General features: G+C 38.5%; 1 long non-coding RNA gene across 1 annotated transcript in view; it reads right to left on the bottom strand.

Moving 5' to 3' along the window:
• Window positions 1-22,456, bottom strand: part of LOC115841213 (uncharacterized) — a 198,552-nt gene that overhangs the window by 111,622 nt on the left and 64,474 nt on the right. The window contains exon 3 of the long non-coding RNA XR_009560712.2: window positions 7,562-7,647. This is a non-coding gene — a long non-coding RNA (uncharacterized lncRNA). The remainder of the gene's footprint in view (window positions 1-7,561; window positions 7,648-22,456) is intronic.

Here is a 22,456-nt window from a genome sequence, read left to right as displayed (position 1 = left end):
AATCTTTAACACATGTTCATTTTTATGTCTGTATAAGGATCAGGATTTTACCTTTTTTCTAAAAATTGTCTTGTAACACCCTTGTAAGACTTCTTTACTGGGTAGCAGCAGAAGGAAACGTGGTGGAGCCCTTCAGGCTGCAGGAGGCTAGCACGGGGTCATCTGATCTACAGGTAAGGGGAGCGAACTGGCTCTTCTCAGGGGACATGCCCTTTCTCCCCTCTAATCTTACAGGTTAATACCACCATCCAAAACATGAATTTAGTCACCTTTCAGGAGAAGGCATTCGTTCCATTTTCGAAGGCATTACTTCTGGCTCCTCTCTCCACTTGCAGGTTTCTCACGCTCTCGATTTGCAGATCGCTGTGTGGGAGAGCTGCAGCTTCACCCAGTGGGCAGGGCTGGGTTTCTGTTATCCGGCCTGCAACCCCCTGCGCTCTGCCAACACACAATGATCAGTGGCATTCCTGAAATTCCTGACATAGCAGAGAAGCCAGGCTTGGCCCTGCAAACGCCCTTGAACTGTGGTTCTGACCCTAATGGGGCATTTATCTTTTATTCACAGCCAGAGGTTAGGACCTATTTATGTAAATCCTCCGCCAAGGGTCAATTCATCTTGACCCCCTGGTTTTCATTTCTCTAATTGTCTCAGGTATTTTTTAGACCCCTTGGAAACTCTTCATTCAGTGAAAAGCTTCGGGGTCAGTAAGAATTCAGTTACAAAGGGAAGGGGTGGAGGGCTGGAAGAGTTGAGAAGGCTTCCTTTGAAGTGTTTTAAGAAGCTTTCAGAGGCCACCCAGTTGACAAAGTAAAAACAGCAATGACCTTATGCACCCCATTTTATTCACGAAAAGTAAGCTTTCTTGAAATGGTATCCTCACCTAAGAAGTTGCTTAGAGCACACATTGTCCAATTTCAGTTTCCTAGAGCACGTATTGTCCAGTCACAGCGGTGGTAAGAGGTTGGGAAAGGAGCTATTAGAATGGAGGGCCTCTGGGCGGGCACTGGCTCCGAAGACAATTGTTCCCACTTAATGGGCCCCAGCATCCTCCTAGCTTTGCATTTTAAAAGGAGGCCCCAGAATAGTGAGAAAATACTTTATTCCTAAGAACTGACCCAGGTTACAGGGATTTCAGGCCACATGGGAAGCCAGCAGGGGAGATATTTAGAGGTCAACAGGTCTTTGGGGGGCCCTCAAATCATCTTGATTGAGAGCCTTGTACTCTAGCTTCCAACTCCCAGTAATGAAGACTTTGAGGGAAGGAATCAATTGGAAAGCAGCCCAACTGTTTAACAACCTTGACGGCGAATTTCTCCTTTTCACTAACTGGATTTTCGCCTTCTGTACTTTAAGCCTGTTGAATTTTTCCATTTTCAATTGAGAGTTGGTGGGCAGAATCTTCTCTTTAAAAAAAAAACTTTTTTCTTTATTTGCTGTCAACATTTTATTATGAAAAATGTCTAACATACAGGAAAGTTGAACAAATAGTACTGTGAACACCCCATATACCCACCATTTAAATTCAATAAATGCTGACCTTTTGGTATATTTGCTTTATCTATATACACACTGTACATACATATTTGCTTTATGTATGTATATACATTTTTTTGCTGGTCTATTTAAAAGTAAACTGGAGACCTATGTAAGACCGAATACTATAAAACTCTTAGAGAAAAACATAGGCAGAACACTCTTTGACATAAATCACAGCAAGATCTTTTGGGATCCACCTCCTAGAGTAATGGAAATAAAAACAAAAATAAACAAATGGGACCTAATTAAACTCAAAAGCTTTTGCAAGCAAAGGAAACCATAAATGAGATGAAAAGACAACCCTCAGAATGGGAGAAAATATTTGCAAACGAAAAACTGACAAAGGATTAATCTCCAAAATACACAAACAGCTCATGCAGCTCAATATCAAAAAAACAAACAACCTAATCAAATAATGGGCAGGAGACCTAAATAGACATTTCTCCAAAGAAGACATACAGATGGCCAAGAGGAACATGAAAAGATGCTCAACATCACTAGTTATTAAAGAAATGCAAGTCAAAACTACAATAAGGTATAACCTCACACCGATTAGAATAGGCATCATTAGAAAATCTACAAACAATAAATGCTGGAGAGGGTGTGGAGAAAAGGGAACCCTCCTGCACTGTTGGTGGGAATGTAAATTGATACAGCCACTGTGGAGAACAGTATGGAGGTTCCTTAAAAAACTAAAAATAAAACTACCATACGACCCAGCAATACCACTACTGGGCATATACACTGAGAAAACCATAATTCAAAAAGACACATGCACCCCAATATTCATTGCAGCACTACTTACAAGAGCCAGGTCATGGAAGCAACCTAAATGTCCATCGACAGACGAATGGATAAAGAAGATGTGGTACATATATACAATGGAATATTAGCCACAAAAAGGAACGAAATTGGGTCATTTGTAGAGACGTGGATGGACCTAGAGACGGTCATACAGAGTGAAGTAAGTCAGAAAGAGAAAAACAAATATCATGTATTAATGCATATATGTAGAATCTGAAAAAATTGGTATAGACGATCTTATTTACAAAGCAGAAATAGAGACACCGACGTAGAGAATAAACATATGGGTGTCAAGGGGGCAAGGGGGGTGTGGGATGAATTGGGAGATTGGGATTGACATATATACACTACTGATACTATGTATAAAATAGATAACTAATGAGAACCTACTATAGAGCACAGGGAACTCTACTCAGTGCTCTGTGGTGATCCAAATGGGAAGGAAATCCAAAAAAGAGGGGATATATGTATACATATAGCTGATTCACTTTTGTTGTACAGTAGAAACTAACACAACATTGTAAAGCAACTATACTCCAATAAAAATTTTAAAAAATAAATAAAAAACAAAAAGACAACACACAGAATGGGAGAAAATATTTGCAAATGAAGCAACCAACAAAGGATTAATCTCCAAAATATACAAACAGCTCATGCAGCTCAATTAATCTCCAAAATATACAAACAGCTCATGTAGCTCAATATCAAAAAAAACCAAACAACCCAATCCAAAAATGGGCAGAAGACCTAAACAGACATTTCTCCAAAGAAGATATACAGATGGCCAACAAGCACATGAAAAGATACTCAACATCACTAATTATTAGAGAAATGCAAATCAAAAGTACAATGAGGGGGCTTCCCTGGTGGCGCAGTGGTTGAGAGTCCGCCTGCCGATGCAGGGGACACAGGTTCATGCCCCGGTCTGGGAAGATCCCACATGCCGCGGAGTGGCTGGGCCCGTGAGCCATGGCCGCTGGGCCTGCGCTCCGGAGCCTGTGCTCCGCAAAGGGAGAGGCCACAACAGTGAGAGGCCTGCGTACCACAAAAAAAAAAAAAAAAAAACTACAATGAGGTATCACCTCACACCAGACAGAATGGCCATCATCAAAAAGTCTACAAACAATAAATGCTGGAGAGGGTGTGGAGAAAAGGGAACCCTCTTGCACTGTTGGTGGGAATGTAGATTGATACAGCCACTATGGAGAACAGTATGGAGGTTCCTTAAAAAATTAAAAATAGAACTACCATGTGACCCAGCAATCCCACTCCTGGGTATATACCCAGAAAAGACAAAAACACTAATTCGAAAAGATACATACACCCCAATATTCATAGCAGCACTATTTATAATAGCCAAAACATGGAAGCAACCTAAATGTCCATCAAGAGAGGATGGATAAAGAAGATGTGGTATATATATATACACACAATGGAATACTACTCATCCATAAAAAAGAATGAAATAATGCCATTTGCAGCAACATGGATGGACCTAGAGAGTATCATTTTAAGTGAAGAAAGTCAGACAAAGACAAATATCACATGATATCACTTATATGTGGAGTCTAAGAAAATGACACAAATCAACTTATTTACAAAACAGAAACAGACTCACAGACATAGAAAACAAACTTATGGTAACCAAAGTGGAAAGGGGGTGGGAGAGGGATAAATTAGGAGTTTGACATTAACATACACACACTACTATATATAAAATAGATCAACAAGGACCTACTGTATAGCACTGGGAACTCTACTGTAATAACCTATATGGGAAAAGAATCTGAAAAAGAATGGATATATGTATAACTGAATCACTTTGCTGTTCACCTGAAGCTAACACAATATTGTAAATCAACTATACTCCAATATAAAATAAAAATTAAATAAAATGATAAAATTCCTAAAAGACTGCATTATAAAAACAAAAGTAAATTGGAGACATCATGACACTTCACCCCAAACACTTTAGCCTGCATATCCTAATATAAGTTCATTCTCATATATAGCTATCACAGAACGAGCACCCCTAAGAAAATTAACAGTAATTCCATAATATCATTTAACTCTTAGAATACCCAGACCATAGTCAAATCACCCCAATTTCCATCATAATGTCTTATAGCAGTTTCTTTTTTAAACCAGGATCCAATCACAATTCATACATTTGGTTTCTTTAGTCTTTTTGGAATAGTCCCCCTACTTCTTTTTATAAATGACATTATCTTTCTGAAGAGACTTTATAGGAAGTCTCACATTCTGGACTTGTCTGATTATTTCCTTGTGGTGATATTTAACTTGTTCTTCTCTCTCCTAGATTTCCTGTTGTTATGAGTTGAATTGTGTCTGTCCCCTGAAATCATATGTTGAAGCTGAAGGTGTGCAGAATTTGTCACCTTAAAATCTGCCTCTTCGGCATAAGGATTATTTTTGGTTGATTATTTTTTAAGAAAGTGCAGACATAGGAAAAGCTCTGAAAACCAAGTAGAAGTTACTCTTTGTAAGGGACATTTACATTTATAAGGGAGGTCTCCATTTGTAAGGGTGTCTCCCTCTCTGTACCAGGAAGAGATGATGACTAAACCTCTGGAAACTCTTATCAGTGGAGAAGGCACGGACTCAAATATTCATAACAACCATACCCTTTTTTACTTCATTTTCCTTGTGCTTTTCCTGGTAGCCTACCATAACTGCCTCCCCTGTCCTCCCATCTGTCTTTGTCTTTAGCTGGAGATGGTATTTAAGGTGGTGGCTTGAGCCACTTGGGGGGATTACTCAGCTTTCCTGGGTCTCTCCCATGTAAATAGGCAGTATACATGTTCTTAAACTTCTGTTTGTTTTTCTCTTGTTCATCTGTCTTTTTATTACAGGGAGGTCTCAGCCAAGAACCTAGAAAGGTAGAGGGAAATTTATTTTTCCTCCTCTATATGGCCCTAACCCCCAGTGCTTTAGAATATGACCTTATTAGGAAATAGTGTCGTTGTAGACGTAATTAGTTAGGATGAGGTCATACTGGAGTAGGGTGGGTCCCTAATCCAAAATGACTGGTGTCCTTATAAAAGGAAAAATGTGGAGATAGATGTGCACACAGGGACAACACCATGTGAACATGAAGGCAGATATCAAGGTGATGCTTCTACACATCAAGGAAGATGAAAGATTGCCAACAAACCATCAGAAGCTAGGAGAGTGGCATGGAACAGATCCTCACAGCCCTCAGAAGGAACCAACCCTACCCACACCTTAATCTCATACGTCCAGTCTCCAGAACTGTGAGATAATAAATTTCTGTTGTTTAAGCCACTCAGTTTGTGGTACTGTGTTATGGCAGCCTAGTAAACTAGGCTATAAACTGGATGTTAGGTCTAGAGGCTTGATTAGATTCAGGTTAAACATTTTTGGCAAGAATGCTACCTAGGTGACACTGTGGTCTTCATATTGCATCACATCATATTACACCACATAGCCTCAGTCTACCTCACTGTAAGTGGTGTTAACTGTGATCACAGGGTTAAGGTCATGACAACCAAGCTAAGTTTTTCTCTTTGTAATTAAAAAGGAACTTGAGGGGTGATACTTAGATACCACATAAGTATACGGCCTCCATCAATGTCACCCAATTGTTTTAGCATTCCTTAATGATCCTTGCCTGAATGGATTATATTCTTGGAAGATGCCAAAATGATGCTACTGTAAAAATTCATTTGCAACTGTTAGCTGGCATTCTTCTATAAAGAAGAATCAAAAGGAGACAAACAAGTTTTTCCTTAAAAGTCGGGGTAAACGCTTAACTCTTTCCTTTGGTTGCCAATTTTCAGAATAAAGTGTTTGTATAATTAGTCATCACCAATCACTAATGAGTTTTTTCTCTCATTTGAGTGTCATGATGGACTCATGATACTCATGGTTTTAATTTATTCAATCATCATAAGCAAAGGCATTCATTTTTCCTCTTGATGCTCAACTGTTCCCATTGGTCTTTTGGTGCTTTCTTAATTTCTGGCATAAGAAGCCCCAGCCTCACCTTATATATTGTCTGTACCAAGCCAGAAATAAGCCATTTCTCCAAGAAGCACTGTTTCCTTCTATTAGGGAATTTAGAAACCAAGATCTGGTTTCAATGTAAGCTTATTGCTATTGGGATGTCATTGCTTCTAGACCAGAGAAGTGAACAGCGCTATGAAATAGATGGGCCAGCTTCATGGGCAAGCTACCAGGACAGTCATACAGGCACTTGTGCCCAGAAGGGCCGTGTGCTTGGAATTTAATACTCTGTAATCACTGTCTTGAAATTATTTGCAATTTTATCTTTATATTTGTATTTGGTCAGTAGAGTCCAATGTGATAATGGAGCATGCGCCAGGGGCTTGGAGCCTCAGTTCATGCTTGGGTCCCCAGGACAGGTTCCCAGGGGCTGCTCCTGTGCCTCCTGGTGCCCTGGGCCCTGCCCAGCCTCCCCATCTCCAACCCTTCCTAGCAACCACTGTTGGCTGCCCTCTGTCCCGAATGGGAGCCTGGGTATGAGTGTAGGGAAGGTAGGGTTGGGTGCATTTGCCCCACAACATCTTGGGACAAGGCATGGTGGTGGTGTCCCCACCCCAGGTTAGCAGTGCCACATCACATTTAGCAGGTGACCAAGCAAGGATAGCCTCTCCCCCACCACCAATCCAGATCACTAGTGTATCCCAGCACTAAAGTTCCAATATGCTTGGAGGTCTCCCATTAGCTGTAGAGTTGGAGCAGCAGGCCCATAGGAAGGGGAAATGGCTGGCTTGACTTCCCTGCCCCTGGCCCGGGGTGTACATCATATCACATTAGTCATGCCCCATTGTCACAGGGCAGGGCCCCTGGGGGCCTGGGAGCATCTGTACTTGCCTCCTAAGTATCCCATGCAAAGGGATACCTTTTCTTCCTCCTTCGCATTTCCTAAATCTGGTTTGTGTTAGTCTCTTCCAGCCAGCTCAAGACAGTCTCCAGGATAAGTCACAAAATACAAATTGTGACGTTTCAGCTATTCCACATGCAAGTCAAATGCTCTTACATTTGCTTTTAAAACTGACATTGTACAATATAAAGACTAAGGGTAAAATTCATGCTAATAATTTAAATTTTTAATTTTTCTTTACTTAGAACACCATTAAATGGCAAATAAAAAACACCATGACAAGCTGAGTGAGTGAGAGACTGTAGAAGAAAGGAAAAGCCTTTATGTTTTACCTTTAATGGCACTTTATTCCTGGTTTTTGAACAAATAGCCCCACATTTTCGTTTTGCACTGGGTCACACAAATTATGTCGCTGGTCCTGAAAAATATATACACGTTTTATATTTTTATATATATAATAACATATATTATATATATATTAATCATGATATCATGCTTGATATATATGATATATATTAATCATGAGATCATACTGATATTTTCCATTCAAATTTAACATTATAAGGCTTTTTCAAAAGTTATTTTATACATGTATTTATTTCCTATTATACTGAAGATTTCAGTTCTATATATAATTAACATAATTACTTATTTGCTTTATCTATAATACAAAACATACACCTACATGAGTTTCAAAATTTCAATACCAATGCTACCACTAACAATAAAACTACAAAGTAACATTTAAGATTCTTTTCACTTCTTTTTGACTTCAGTACAGTTGAAATACTATGTTCATAAATTATTTGAAATAATTCTTGTCTCTGAGCAATTCTGTTACCTTTGATATAGAGTCAGGTTTATTCGTTTCTTTCCAATTTTAGGCTTTGCTTTGTCTTCTTTTTTATTTCATTGCATTTTTTGGAAGTTAAACATTTATATATTTCAAAAGTCAAGCTATATAAAAAGGCATACTCAGGGAAATCTCTCTCCAATTCCTATTCTCTCCTCTTCAGCCCCTTCCCAAGCTCTCTACAGGTAACTGTTTCTATTAGTTTCTGGTATTTGGGGGGAGGGGAGAGCAAACATATACACATATTCTTACTTCCTTTCTTTTATGTACAAAAGATAAAACACTATATAAATGCTCTGCACATCTTTTTAGCAAAATAACCTCCATATCAGTACACAGTCAACTTCTCATTCTTTTTATACAATTGTATAATACTTCATTATGAGGCTATACCTTTGTTTATTCAATAGGTCCTTTATTGGTGGACATTTCAGAGTTCCAGTCTTCATTATTAAACATAATGCCACAATAAATAACCTTGTGCATTTATTATTTCATAATTATAGAAGCATACCTACCAGGTAAATTCCTAGCAGTGAGATTGCTAAGTCAAGGGGTAAGTGTAATTTTGTTAGATAAACCAAATTCCCTTCCTTGGGAATTGTACCATGTTGCACTCCCACCAGCAACGTATGAGAGTACTTGTTTCTTCACAGGCCTGTCAACAGTGTGTTCTGTCAAACTTGAGGATTTTAGCCAATGTGATTTTGGTAAAATGGTAACAGTGTAGCTTTAATTGGCATTCCTATTATTATGAGTGAAAGTAAGCATCTTTTCAAATGTTCATTTGCATTTCTCTGCAAACTCTGCCATTTGACAATTTTTTCTATCAAGATTTTAGACTTTTTTGTCTTCATTGTTAAGATCTCTTTATTTATTAGGGAAATTAATCTTTTGTCTGTCATATACATGTCAAATATTTTCTCCAGGTTTACATTTGATTATGATTATGTGTTTTTAATGTAAGAAAATGTATTAATCTTTTATTGATTGATTCTAAATGTTGAGTCAGTTCGAAAAGCTTTCTCTACTCCCATATTAAAAAGAAATACAAGGAACTTCTGGTTTGGGCCAAGATGGAGTGCTTCATTCCTCCCAGGGCTTTCCCTTTACAACTAAGAAACCCTGGCTATAACACAACAAACAAGCTTAGGAAGACTCTGAAAGGTGGAAAGAAGTCAAACTTCCCAGGCACCTGAAACATGACAACGCAGGGGAGATCCCCGAGTTTCCTTACTGCCTCCCTTATATCCCAGACAGGGCCCGGTAGAAACCTCAAACCAAGAATTGCCAACAGGTACAGATAAAAGAAAAAGCTTCAAGAAAAGCTGGATACCCCTAGTTGAGGGACCAGAAAAAGGATGGCAAAACAACAGAAAACTCTTTTGGCAACACCGGCACTACTCCAACCAACCAACAGAAAAAAAGCACGTCTCCTTATGTGGGATCTTCCAAGCCCCACTGGAAGAAGCAGGTGGTGCTCTAATTTCCCTGCAGGGGTACTGATGGGGCTGAGCAGAGAGCTGAGCTTCTATCCCTGTGCAAGGAAGCAGGCAGTGCTCTGATTCCCCCCCCATAGGGTAGTATCAGCAGATCCAGCAGTGAGCTGAGCCTCCACCCACACTGGGTAGTAGGGGGACTTAACGAGGCAGTGAGAAATGAAACTAGTCAGTACTCTGATCTCCCCCCATCCCAAGTGTTAGCAGGGCCCAGCAGTGGGGAACTAAGTATCCACCCCCATCTGGCATCAATGACACTGGACAAGGTGGTGCTAATCAGGTCTAGTCAGTGCTACACCATCCACTATTCTCCTGCTTCTTGTGTCAGCATGGTCCAGTAGGAAGCTGAATCTCCACAGCAACCCAGTAGCAACAAGATTGAATAAGTTGGTGTGAAACAGGGCTAGCAGGCGTTCCTTTTCTCTCCCGTCTGCTCCCATCAGCAGGTCCCAGTGGAGAGGTGGGCCTCCAGTACCACCCAACATTAATGATGAGGCTGAATGAGGTGGCGAGAGGTGAGCTAACCCAAACTTTGCTTTCTCCCTCCCCTAGTATCAGTGGGACCCAGTCAGAAGATGAACCTCCATCCCTACCAGGCATCAACAAGGCAGAAGGAGGTGGTGAGAGGTGAGGTTTGTTAGCATTCCACTTTCCCCTTCCTCTCCCTGTATGTTTGAGGGGCTCAGCACAAAGCCAAGCTACTGCCCCTACCCTGTAGCAAAAAAGCAGTGAGTCAACCCTTGGCTTTACCCCTCACTAATGTCAGTGGGAACCAGCGGGGAGCTGAGTTTACATCCACACTAGGAGGCAATGAGATGTCATGAGTCAGTGCCCTATTTTCACTGGGAAGGTGTCCATGGAGCCAAGGGGGGAGCTGAACTTCCAGCCCACATATCTAAAATATGGCAGTGGAGTCACTGCCTACTTTTGCTGGGGTAGTATCATCGAGCACCAGAGGGAAGCTGAACATATACACCACTCAGCCCTCCTGCTACAACTCAACCAGGGGACTGACTGTTTAAAAAAAAAAAAAAGAATTAATAGGATCCAGAGTCTACTGATATAGTATCCAAAGTTTTCAGGATACAATTAAAAAGTCACTCATCATACCAAGAACCGGAAAATCACAACATGAATGAGAAAAGACCATCAATAGACACCAACATGGAAATGAATCAGATGATGGAATGATCTGACAAGAATTTTAAAGCAACCGTCATAAAAATGCTTCAACAGGCAATTACAAATTCTCTTCAAACAAATGAAAAAATATAGAAAATATCAGCAAAGAAATACAAGTTATATAAGAAAACCAAATAGAGATTACAGAACTGAAAAATACAATAATAAAAAGAGTGGAGATGACAGAAGCAAAAATCTGTGAATTTGAGGACACATCAATAGAATTTTCCCAATCTGAACAACAAGAGAAAAAAATGAACAGTCTCAGAGACTAATGGAGTAATAACAAAAGATCTAACATTTGTATCATGGGATAGCAGAAAAGAGAGAGAGAGAATGGAATTGAAAATATTTTTGAGGAAATAATGGCTGAAAACTTCCCAAATGTGGTGAATTCAGGAAGACTCAAGAAACTGAGTGAAACTCAGACAGGGATAAACCTAACAAAATTCATGTCAAGACACAAAACTTCTGAAAAGTTTTGAAAACCAAAAAGGAAAAAAAAAGAAATCATGAAAGCAGTCAGAGAGAAATAATGCATTACTTATAGTGGAATACCAATTTGAATCACAGGGTATTTCTCAAAGGAAACCATGGAGGCCAGCAGGAAATAGCACAATATTTTTCAAGTAGTGAAAGAAAAGATCTGTCAATTGTGAATTCTATATCAAGTGAAAATATCATTCAGGAATTAAGAGGAAGTAAAGGCATTCTTTGTCAAAGGAAACTAAGAAAATTTGTTACTAGCAAACCTACCTTTAGAGAATGGCTAAAGAAGTTTCTCTAAATAGCAGAGATGATTAAGAGAAGAAGGCTTGGAACTTCAAAACGGAAAGAAGAACATCAGAATGGGTAAAAGCAAGAAATTAGAAATAGAAGAACAAAATAAACCCAGAGGAAGGGAAAAATAAAGATATGAGCAGAAATCAATGAAATTAAAAACAGGTACATAAGACAGAAAATCAATGAAACAGAAAGTTCTTCTTAAGAAATTGATAAAAACAGATAAACTTTAGCAAGAGTGACAAAGAGGAAAAAAGAGAGAAGACACATATCATCAATACAAGAAATAAAACATCGGATATCATTTCAGATCCTGAAGGCATTAAAAGGATAATAAAGGAATACTATGAACTGTATGCTCATAAATTTGAAAACTTAGAAGGGGACCAGTTCCTCCAAATCCACAAACTACCATACTCAACCTCAATAAAACAGGCAACCTAAATAGTCCTATAAGCACTGAAAAAAATGAATTTGTAATTAAAAAGCTCCTGAATGGTTTCACTGGGAATTCTACCAAACATTTACAGAAGAATTAACACCAATTTTACACAATCTTTTCCAGAAAATAGCAGATGGGAAAACTCTCCAACTCATTTTATGATGCTAATATTACCCAGATACCAAAACCAAAGACAGTAACAAGAAAAAGAAAAGAAAAAGAAAAAGAAAAACTGTAGAATATCTCTCATGAACTTAAACACAAAAAGTCCTCAATAAAATATTAGCAAATCTAATCCAGCAATATATAAAAGTAATTATACACCATAACCAAGTGGGATTTATTCTAAGTGTGAAAGGCTGGTTCAACATTTGAATACCAGAATAGCTATAATAAAAAACAATAGTACAAACACCTAATGTTTGCAAAGATGTGGAGAAACTGGATCACTCATACATGGCTAGTGGGAATGGAAAATGGTACAGCCACTCTGATAAAGAGGGCAGCACCTTCTTAGAAAACTAAACATGGCTTACCATACAACCCAGAAATTGCACTATTTGGCATATATCCCAAAGAAATGAACACTTATGTTCATACAAATATCTGTATACAAATGTTCATATAAGCTTTATTAATAATAATCTAAAACTGGAAATAACCCAAATGTCCTTCAGTGGGGGACTGGTTAAACAAACTGTGATACGTCCATACCAATGGAACACCACTTAGCAATAAAAAGGAACAAACTATCGATACAGCAACAGTTTGGATGGATCTCAAGGGAATTAGGCTGAGAGAAAAAAGCCAATCCCAAAAGGTCACATACTACATGGCTTTATCTATACAACATTCTTGAAATTATAAAATTATAGAAATGGAGACCAGATTAGTAGTGGCCATAGGTCAGGGATAAGGGAGGAGAGTGTGACTATAAAAGACAACATGAGGGATCCCTGTGGTGATACAAGTGTTCTGTATCTTGACTGTATCCTGGTTGTGATATTGTACTGTAGGTGTGTTAGTCTGCTCAGGCCTCCATAACAAAATACCATAGACTGGTGGTTTAAGCAACAGACATTTATTTCTCACAGTTCTGAAGGCTATGAAATCTAAAATCAAGGTCCTGACAGATTCAGTTTATTGTAAGGGCCCTCTTCCTGGCTTGCAAATGGCTACCTTCTTGCTGTATCCTGACATGGCCAAGAGAGAGAACTCTGGTGTCTCTTCCTCTTCTTATAAGGGTACTAATACCATCATGGGGGCCCCACTCTCATGACCTCATCTAAACCTAATTAACTCACAAAGGCCCTACCTCCAAATATTATCACATTAGCGGTTAGGGCTTCAACATATGAATTTTGGGAGAGAACATTCAGTCCATAACAAGGTTTCTTTTTATTACTGTGATAAATTTTTATTATTGTGATAGCATGAAGTTTGCCATTCTGACCATTTTTAACAGCATAATTTAGTAGCATTAAGCACATTCACAGTGTGATATAACCATCACTGCTATCTATTTCCAAAACTTTTCCATCACTCAAAACAAAAACTCTATAACCATTAAATAATAACTCCCCATTTCCCCTCTCAGCCCCTGGCAACTTCTATTCTACTTTCTGTCTCTATGAATCTGCCTGTTTGTACTATAGTTTTGCAAGATGTTATCATTGGGGAAAACTGCTAAAGGCTACACAGGATCTCTCTGTATTATTTCTTACAACTGTATATGAATCCACAATTACCCCAAAATTTTTAAAAAGAAATTCATTCATGTTTTTGTCTATTATTTTTATTATTATTAAAATCTCTGATCCATTTACTAATTAACCTCTTAATCTCCTGAACTAGTGCTGCATCACATGGTGGCAACCACTCCTCTCCCCTAGTCAAACATGTGGCATGTGGCAACAACTCCTCTACCCGAGTCAAACCTTTTTACATTGGATCAAATAATTTTGGTCTTTTCAACTTCTCTCATGCCCACTTTCTACCTCTTAACCATTTTAGTGAATGTTCCAGAAGACAACATACTTTCAAGGAAAGACAGAAATTGGAACAGCCACAAAATGAATACATAACACTAACAAGCAACTACAATGACGACAGCAGGAAAAACTACAATGATTTATTAACTGCTAGGAATTCTAGATAATTACAGCTGTCCCTTGGTATCCACAGGGGATTGGCTCCAGGACCCCCTGTGGACACCAAAATCCATGGATTCTCAAGTCCCTTATATAAAATGTCATGGCAGGATATTTGCATATAACCTATGCACATCTTCCCGTATACTTTAAATCATCTCTAGATTACTTATAATACCTAATACAATATAAATGCTACGTAAATAGTTGCTGGCATGCAGCAAATTCAAGTTTTGCTTTTTGGAACTTTCTGGAATTTTTTTCCCAAATATTTCTGATCCAGAGTTGGTTGAATCTGCAGATGTGGAACCTGTGGATATGGGGAGCCAATTGTATATAATTTAATCTTTACATCAACATTGCAGGAAAAGTATTATTAGTGCAATTTTATATACAAAGAAATTTCATCTTGGAGAGGTTAACTAAGCCAAAATTACACCTTTATTAAAATGATGGAGAATGCAGGTACATTTGGCATAAGAGCTTATGCACTTTCCTCTGCGAAGAACTGAATTGAATCCAGAAACTCTCATTTGGAAAGCAGCAGGACATTCAGTTAGCCCAGGTCTTTTCTTGTCCCAGGTCTCAGAAACAAAATATCACACTCTAACTCTGTATTAGTTTGCTAGGGCTACCATAACAAAATACCACAAACTGGGTGATTCAACAACAGAAATTAATATTCTCACAGTTCTGGAAGCTAGAAGTCCAAGATCAAGATGTTGGTAGGTTTGGTGTCTCCTGAGGCCTCTCTCCTTGGCTTGTAGATGGCCTACTTCTCCCTGTGTCCTCACATGTTCTCTCCTCTGTGCATGCACGTGCCTGGTGTCTCTTTTTGTATTCAAATTTTCCTTTGACACCAGTCAGATTGGATCAGGGCCCACCCCAATGGCCTCATTCTAATTTAATCACCTTCGTAAAGGCCCTATCTCCAAATACAGTCACATTCCGAGGTACTGGGGGTTAGGGCTTCAACGTGTGAATTTGGTGGGAGGGACACAAATTCAGCCCATAACAGGCCCTGAGACTGGATGTGGGTGGGGAGGAGAGAAAAAAGGAAGTTTAAAACCAAGATAAACACCTCCACAAAATCATGTGTTTCAAGTAGGTGCAATCCTGCTCATTTACATTTCATCTAGCCCAGAGTCTTCTAAACTTCTTTTGACCGTACTCATGATAAAATTTTTTTAATACATTTTGCATTATGGCTCAATACATATGTATTTATTATTATAAAACCAGACAAGAGTCACAAATTAATTCTGATCTTACTATTTGCAATGCATTCCAACGTTTTCTATTTTGTTCTTTTGAATTAAAAGATTGTTAGTTGCCCCTCACTGAATTGATTTTAGGAACTGCTCTTCTTTACAACCTGCTGTTTGAAAATCAATGTTCTAATTTGTGCTGTCAGCAGTGATTGTTAAATTATTTTGTTCATTCTACCACTGCTCTTAAATCCCGGATCCCGCTCTCTTACCACCCCACACATGTACTGGATCAATTGAATTTTGTTTTTTTTCAAAGCCTCGATCCACTTATTCATTAGTTTCGTTTCGTAATTCTTTCATTTCTGTCAACTGCCCAGGAAACTGTGGCGCCATTTCCTCCGTAACAAATAGAAAATTGCCATCTAATGGTGGAAGGGAGACAGTGCAGGCCTACATTTAGCATCCTTCCACCCTTTTTTTTTTAATCTCTGCTTTCCCCCCTTCCCCCTTTCTGATGCAATTTTCACAAATACTTGGCAGCATTTTAGTAGGGATTCTTTAAAAATCTTCCTGAAGTGATATTGCATTCTGTAAATTTAGCTACTCCTTTCACAGAAGTTTGAAGGTCCGGGTGCTAGATGCAGCTCTGTCCTATACTAGCTGTGTGACCTTGAACATGCTACTTTACCTCTCTGAGTCTCAGTTGTCTTAACCAAAAAATGCCGTGATAAAACATGCCCTGACAACTTTGCTGAGTTGTCTTGCAGTTCAACAAAGAAAATACAGCCTGTTTCTGCCCCTTCCCTGTCTATCCTCAACTCCCCAGGCAGATCCTGTTAAAACTAAGTCAGATCATGTCACTCCCTGCTCAAAACCATCAACTGGTTTCTCAGAGTAAAACTCCAAGTCTTTACCATCACCTAAAAGGTCCTACATAATGTAATCTGCTCGGCCCCCTAATACCACCGGGTAGGGACATTGGAATGCCACTGCCTGTTTCCATAGGGCCAAGGAGGGGGGTTGGGTGGAAGATCAGTTCCCTGTTTGGCCCCCCTGGAGTAGGGTGTGTATTATCAAAAAGATTTTCTGTTCTGGAAGGCCACCATTTTCCTGTTCCTTTGGCTAGGGAAACTAGGCTTTTCTTGGAGCTTTTTGTTCCTTTTCTTTTTTTTTCTTTTTTTTTTTTTTGCTCTGTGCCTGTTGGAAGTTCCAGATTGGAGGCTTCTGCAGCCATTGTCCAGAATGTAGAGGCAATAAGGAAGCCAAGGAAACTCACTACCATGTTGTTCCTCAAGTCCTGAGGTCCCTGGACCATCTACCATCTTCTTTCCACATTTCAGATTCTTCTTATGCTTGTTTGTGTGCTATTTCCAGGGTTTTGTTTTTTTTTTTTTAAGTTGTAAGAGATAGGATGTGGTAGGAATGGGGCTACTCCATCTCAGACAGAACTGGAAGTGAATATTAGATTTGAGAACCTCTGAAGAGGGCCCAGATGTGAAAAACATACAATGCTGTTTGTGCTACCTTAGAGGAACCTTTCCACGTAGCACTTGAAGAACCACCTTCCCTAGGAAAGACAGAGGAACTCTCACGTACCTATCTTGCAGACACAACAAGACAGAAAAAAAAAAAAACACAAAAAAACAAACAGGGCAACCAGCTAAGGCTGTAGAGGTTTTTCCCTGAACAGAGACATCCCACTGAGGCAGTGAATAGGACTGAAATCAGTTATATTCGCCTTTCAAAACTCTGTGTCTTGGTGTGGGCAAACCCATGAGGAAGACATGCCATTTTGTAATTCATTTGCCAAGAAGGGGCACCATCTTGTATGCAGAAGGTGCTGTTATGGACTTGGAGGCACTAAACATACAAGTTATATCTTCACTAGAGTACCTCCTTACTATAATTATGACCATTCTTCCTCTCTGTGCTTGTGAACTCAGAGTTTGGTATGTCTTTGGGTCTCTGGGGAAGAAGGGGGCCCTCTCCAGGCAGCTGTCCTCTTTCGGTTTTCTCATCAATTAGGAACCTTTCCACTTTCCATCTTCCAAAAATTACTTAAAAGTTCTGGTCCACTGATGATATCCTTCTTTTTTCAGAGCTTTTATGGATGAATATTTTTAAAAATATCTATTTGGATGTTTCACTAGGATTTTGGAAAAAGGCAAGACAAATACAAGTGTTGGTTTCTCATCTTGTGCTTGAAATCTGACAATGACCTAACAATGACATTTGAAAAATTTGTCCAGGATGCTTGTGTCCTATCAACCTTAAAATAATAAAAGATGCAATGAAATAAAGTAAAACACAAATTTACAATCTAACTAAAACCTCAACAGTATTGATATCAGAAGTTTGTAAAAGAGGAAACAATAGACAAAAGACTTTGTAACTTCATCTCATACCTCCTAGCAACTAAAATGAAGAAGAAAACCAAACATATAAATGACAGTAATACAATCTGACAAAGTTTCCTAAATATATTATTACTATAATCTCAGTCTCTCCTTACCTCTTCCTCCCTCCTTGTCACTACTCTTTCTTTCTACACACACACACACACACACACACACACACACACACACACACACACATACACACACACGCAAACACACTCACCACAGTACTATGGCTTTTTAGTGAAAAGTTAACTATTTTTGTTTACAGAAAAAGCTTCTGTTTTTTTTTTCATGTAAACTCAGATAATGGATTAGAAAATATTAAGTTCTTATTTGCATAGTTAAGAATTAACCTTACCCAAACAAAAGTCTGGCTTGTGTCCATGGCTCTAGGGAGGTAATGTTTAAGTCCTTAGTAGTCCCACCTGATGAGTGTCTTTGTTTTACTTGGTGGGGGGGCAGCCTTGGACCACACCAGATACTCTAACAATGTGATTTACGGTGGGGCTTTGGGTCATGTGGTATCAGCTCCCCTCTGGAGGAGCTGGAAACTAAGATTGGCCACACAGGCAGTCATCTGTGTCTATGTGACTGAGTCCCAATAAAATCTCTGGACACCAAGGCTCAGGTGAGCTTCCCTGGTTGATAATAATCTGTGTGTATTGTTACACATCATTGCTGAGAGGAGTTAGCTTTGTCCATGACTCTTCTGGGAGAGGACAGTTGGAAGCTTCTCACTTGGAACTCTCCTGGACCCTGTCCTATGCACCTCTTCCCTTTGCTGATTTTAATCTGTATCCTGTCACTGTAATAAACCATAACTATGAGCTTAACAGCTTTTTTTGAGTTCTGTGAGTTCTTGTAGTGAATTATTGAACTTAAGGGTGGGGTTAGGGTCCCTCTGACAACAATACCAAATATTGTCAAAGACAGAGTAACAGGAATCTCATTTATTGTTGGTGGAAATGCAAAGTGGTACAGCCACTTCGGAAGAAAATTTGGCAGTTTCTTATAAATGTAAACTCATATAATAGACTTACCACATGATCTGGCAATTCTGCTCTTAAGTATTTACCCAGGTGAACTGAAAGACTATACTCACACCAAAAAACCTGTATGCTAATGTTCAGAGTAATTTTATTCATAATCACTCCAAACTGGAAACAACCACAACTGTCAAAGAAAACAAAAGAAAAACAAAAAAAAACTATGTTATATCTATGCAATGGAATACTAGTTGGCAATAAAAAGAACATACTTGATTCATGCAACAATGTGGATGAATCATAAATGTATTTTTATAAGTGAAAAAAGCCATATACAAAAGGCTATGTATTGTATGATTCTATCTATATGTCATTCTGCAAAAGGTAAAACTATAGGGATGGCAAAAAGATCAGTAGTTGCCAGAGGTTGGGGTAGAAGACAAGTTAACTACAAGTGGTTTGCACAGGAAAATTTTTCTGTTATGGGACTGACTCTTCAGTATGGTACTAGAGTGGTGGATCCATGATTCTATGCATTTGTAAAAACCCATAGAATTTTACAAAACAAAAAGTAAACTTTATGCAAGTAAAAAATGTCAACCAAGATATCAGGGCATCCCAGGATGGAATGAAACATGTGACAAATGAATTTCAGTATATTACAAATGCATGACATGACTTCACTGAAGGCTGTGAGAGAAAAAAAGCCAACCTCATTAATTTTTTAAAAAATAGGCCTATTTTTGAATAATTTTAGATTTACAGAAAAGTTACAAAGATAGTACAGAGTTCCTTATTCAATTTTCTCTATTGTCAACATCTCTCATTTTCATGGTACATTTGTCAACTAAGAAACCAACATTAGTACATTACTATTAACCAAACTGTAGACTTTATTTGGATGTCACCAGTTTTTCTATTAACATTCTCTTTTCTGTTCCAGGATCCAATCCAGGATACATTGCATTTATTTATGTCTCCCCAGTCTCTTCTGGTCTTTGACAGTTTCTCAGTCTTTCCTTGTTTTCCATGACCTTCACACTCTTGAGGAATACTGGCCTTATATCCAGTAAAATGTCCCTCAGTCTGAGTTTGTCTGATGTTTTTCTCAGGATTATACTGGTATTATTAGTTTTGGGGAAGAATACCATAGAGGTGAAGTGTCTTTCTTATCACATCATATCAGTTGGTATATATTATCAACTTCACTTATTACTGATGATGCCAACCTTCACATCACTTGGTTAATGTAGTGTTTGCCATGTCTCTCCACTGTAGGGTTACTATTTTTCCTTTTCCCTACTTTACTTTGGATATGAGCCACTAAGTCTAGCCCACCCTCGGAGGGAGTATCCACCTATATTATTTGGAATTCTTTTGTAAGCAAGACTTGTCTCTCCTCCCCCATTTATCTATTTATTCAAGCATTTCTGATTAACTTATGAAAACAGTGTTTTCACTGAACAATCTAAGGCTAAATACAAAAAGAACTTTACATAAACACTGTATTCTAGTTGATAATTTTGTTTCTCACAGCAACAATTCTAAAACTACTTTACATTTTTATTGTTGAACAAACAAGTAAGCAAATTGTGGTAATAGGACCCAGATTTCTCCCTGTCAGAGAAAGAACTTACAAATAAGCAAGTGGGATAAGCTAGAATAAACCCAGAGGTGCTGGGGTGCTAGATTAGAATCAGAAATATCAGTATGAATACAGGTAGGTAGGTAAGTGGGAAGGTAGGTAGATAGATATTTATAGATAGATTGATACAGAATTATAGATATTTGTGTATACAGGAGTTAGTATACATACATATATTTCCTTTCTCTGTCTGCTGAGAGGGTCTAGAAGCAATGACATCTCAGTACCAATGAGCACTCCCAGTGCCCAGATCTTGGCTTTTAAATACTACTCTCTAATAAAAGGAACTCGGGTTCCCTGGAGAAATGGCTGAATCTAAGGATGGAATACACTACCTGTGTACAGTAATACACTGATATCCATATTATTACATGACATATTTTAAATATTGGCAACTAATTACATAATTGAAAAAATATGTATGCAAGCCATTGGTGTAGGGGCCAAACACCTCTAGCAGCTGAATAGAGCCTATGGGTCAGAGCCATTGTGTATGGTTGTGTAGGCTATGTACTGCAAAACCCTATAGGCACCATCCATGTAGAACACAACATAAACAGTACCCTTAGGGTTAGGCAGTGTATAATCATACAAGTGCTACACCATGGGGTCAGCAGTTTGCAATGTTTGCTTGATCTCCTTCACCAAATTTGTGTCAACATCACTGCCAGGACTTCGAGTTCCTCTATAATATGGACCTTTTCCAGCCAAATATCCCTCTACTGAACGTTCCTTAATCTGTCTTACATCCTAAAGGGACCACATGCTCATCAATCAATTTGTTCAGGCTTTTCTCACACCCTTCTTGGTTCATGCTGCTCTCCCTACTCCTTTCCTTATTTCTTTCCCTACCAACTCATCTCCACTAGAATACTACCTGTTTATCTTCTCCCAAGAAGCCTCAATTAACTGTGACCTCATTGCCCTTTGAAGCTTTATAAAGAGAAAAGAGTCATTTTTGGCATTTGTCCTATTCTTCCTCTTATAATATAAATCTGAGTTCAGGATTCTTATTTATCATTTTGTCCCAAAGTAGGGCCTCCATATAATAGTTGTGCAGGCTATGCATCCTGCTCTATGTAGATGCGCCCTCTGGAGGTGTGCAGTGTACAGTCTGCCCAACTCTATGGAGCAGTCCTGCAATATTAATGCTTTCCACATAAGTGTCCTGTAAATCGCTATTTAGTTGAAATAGAAACATAAACTTCATAGTTCTATAGGAGTAAGTTATAGAATATATAAAATACATTGATTTTTTTGCTCATGTACAGGAAAGATGGTTGCATAAAGTAAGTTTTTACTATCAAATTTTTAAAAAACATTTAGCTCCTAAGGATCTCTAGATGTGAAAATTCAAAAGCCTTTTTCAACTCTCTAGAGGTACCATTTATAATTGAGTGTGTATGCAAGCACCCAACTCTGATGGAATTTTTCATTCTTACTCACCACCACAACAAAAGCAATAATGTTTATTTGTCTACAGTGACTTCCCCTTCTCCATCTGGCTAACTTCTTCTCATCTTTCAAGACTCGATGTCTCCATCGACAGATGAATGGATAAAGAAGATGTCATGTATATATACACAATGGAATATTACTCAAACATAAAAAAGAATGAAATAATGCCATTTACAGCAACATGGATGGACCTAGAGATTTATCATACTAAGTGAAGTAAGTCAGACAGAGAAAGACAAATATCATATACCACTTATGCATGGAATCTAAAAAAAATGATACAAATGAACTTATATATAAAACAGAAATAGACTCACAGACATAGAAAACAAACTTATGGTGACCAAAGGGGAAAGGTGGGGCAGGGATAAATTGGGAGTTTTGGATTAACAGATATACACTACTATATTTAAAATAGGTAAACAACAAGGGCCTACTGTATAGCACAGGGAACTATATTCAATATCTTGTTATAACCTATAATGGAAAAGAATATATATGTGTAACTGAATCATTTTGCTGTACACTTGAAACTAACACAACACTGTAAATTAACTGTACTTCAATTTTTTAAAAAACTCTGGAGGGCTTCCCTGGTGGTGCAGTGGTTGGGAGTCCG

This window comes from Globicephala melas, chromosome X, assembly GCF_963455315.2.
Source record: "Globicephala melas chromosome X, mGloMel1.2, whole genome shotgun sequence".
NCBI lineage: Eukaryota > Metazoa > Chordata > Mammalia > Artiodactyla > Delphinidae > Globicephala > Globicephala melas.
The sequence above is the reverse complement of the archived record's forward strand: the minus strand, read 5'-3'. Positions and strand labels throughout refer to the sequence as shown.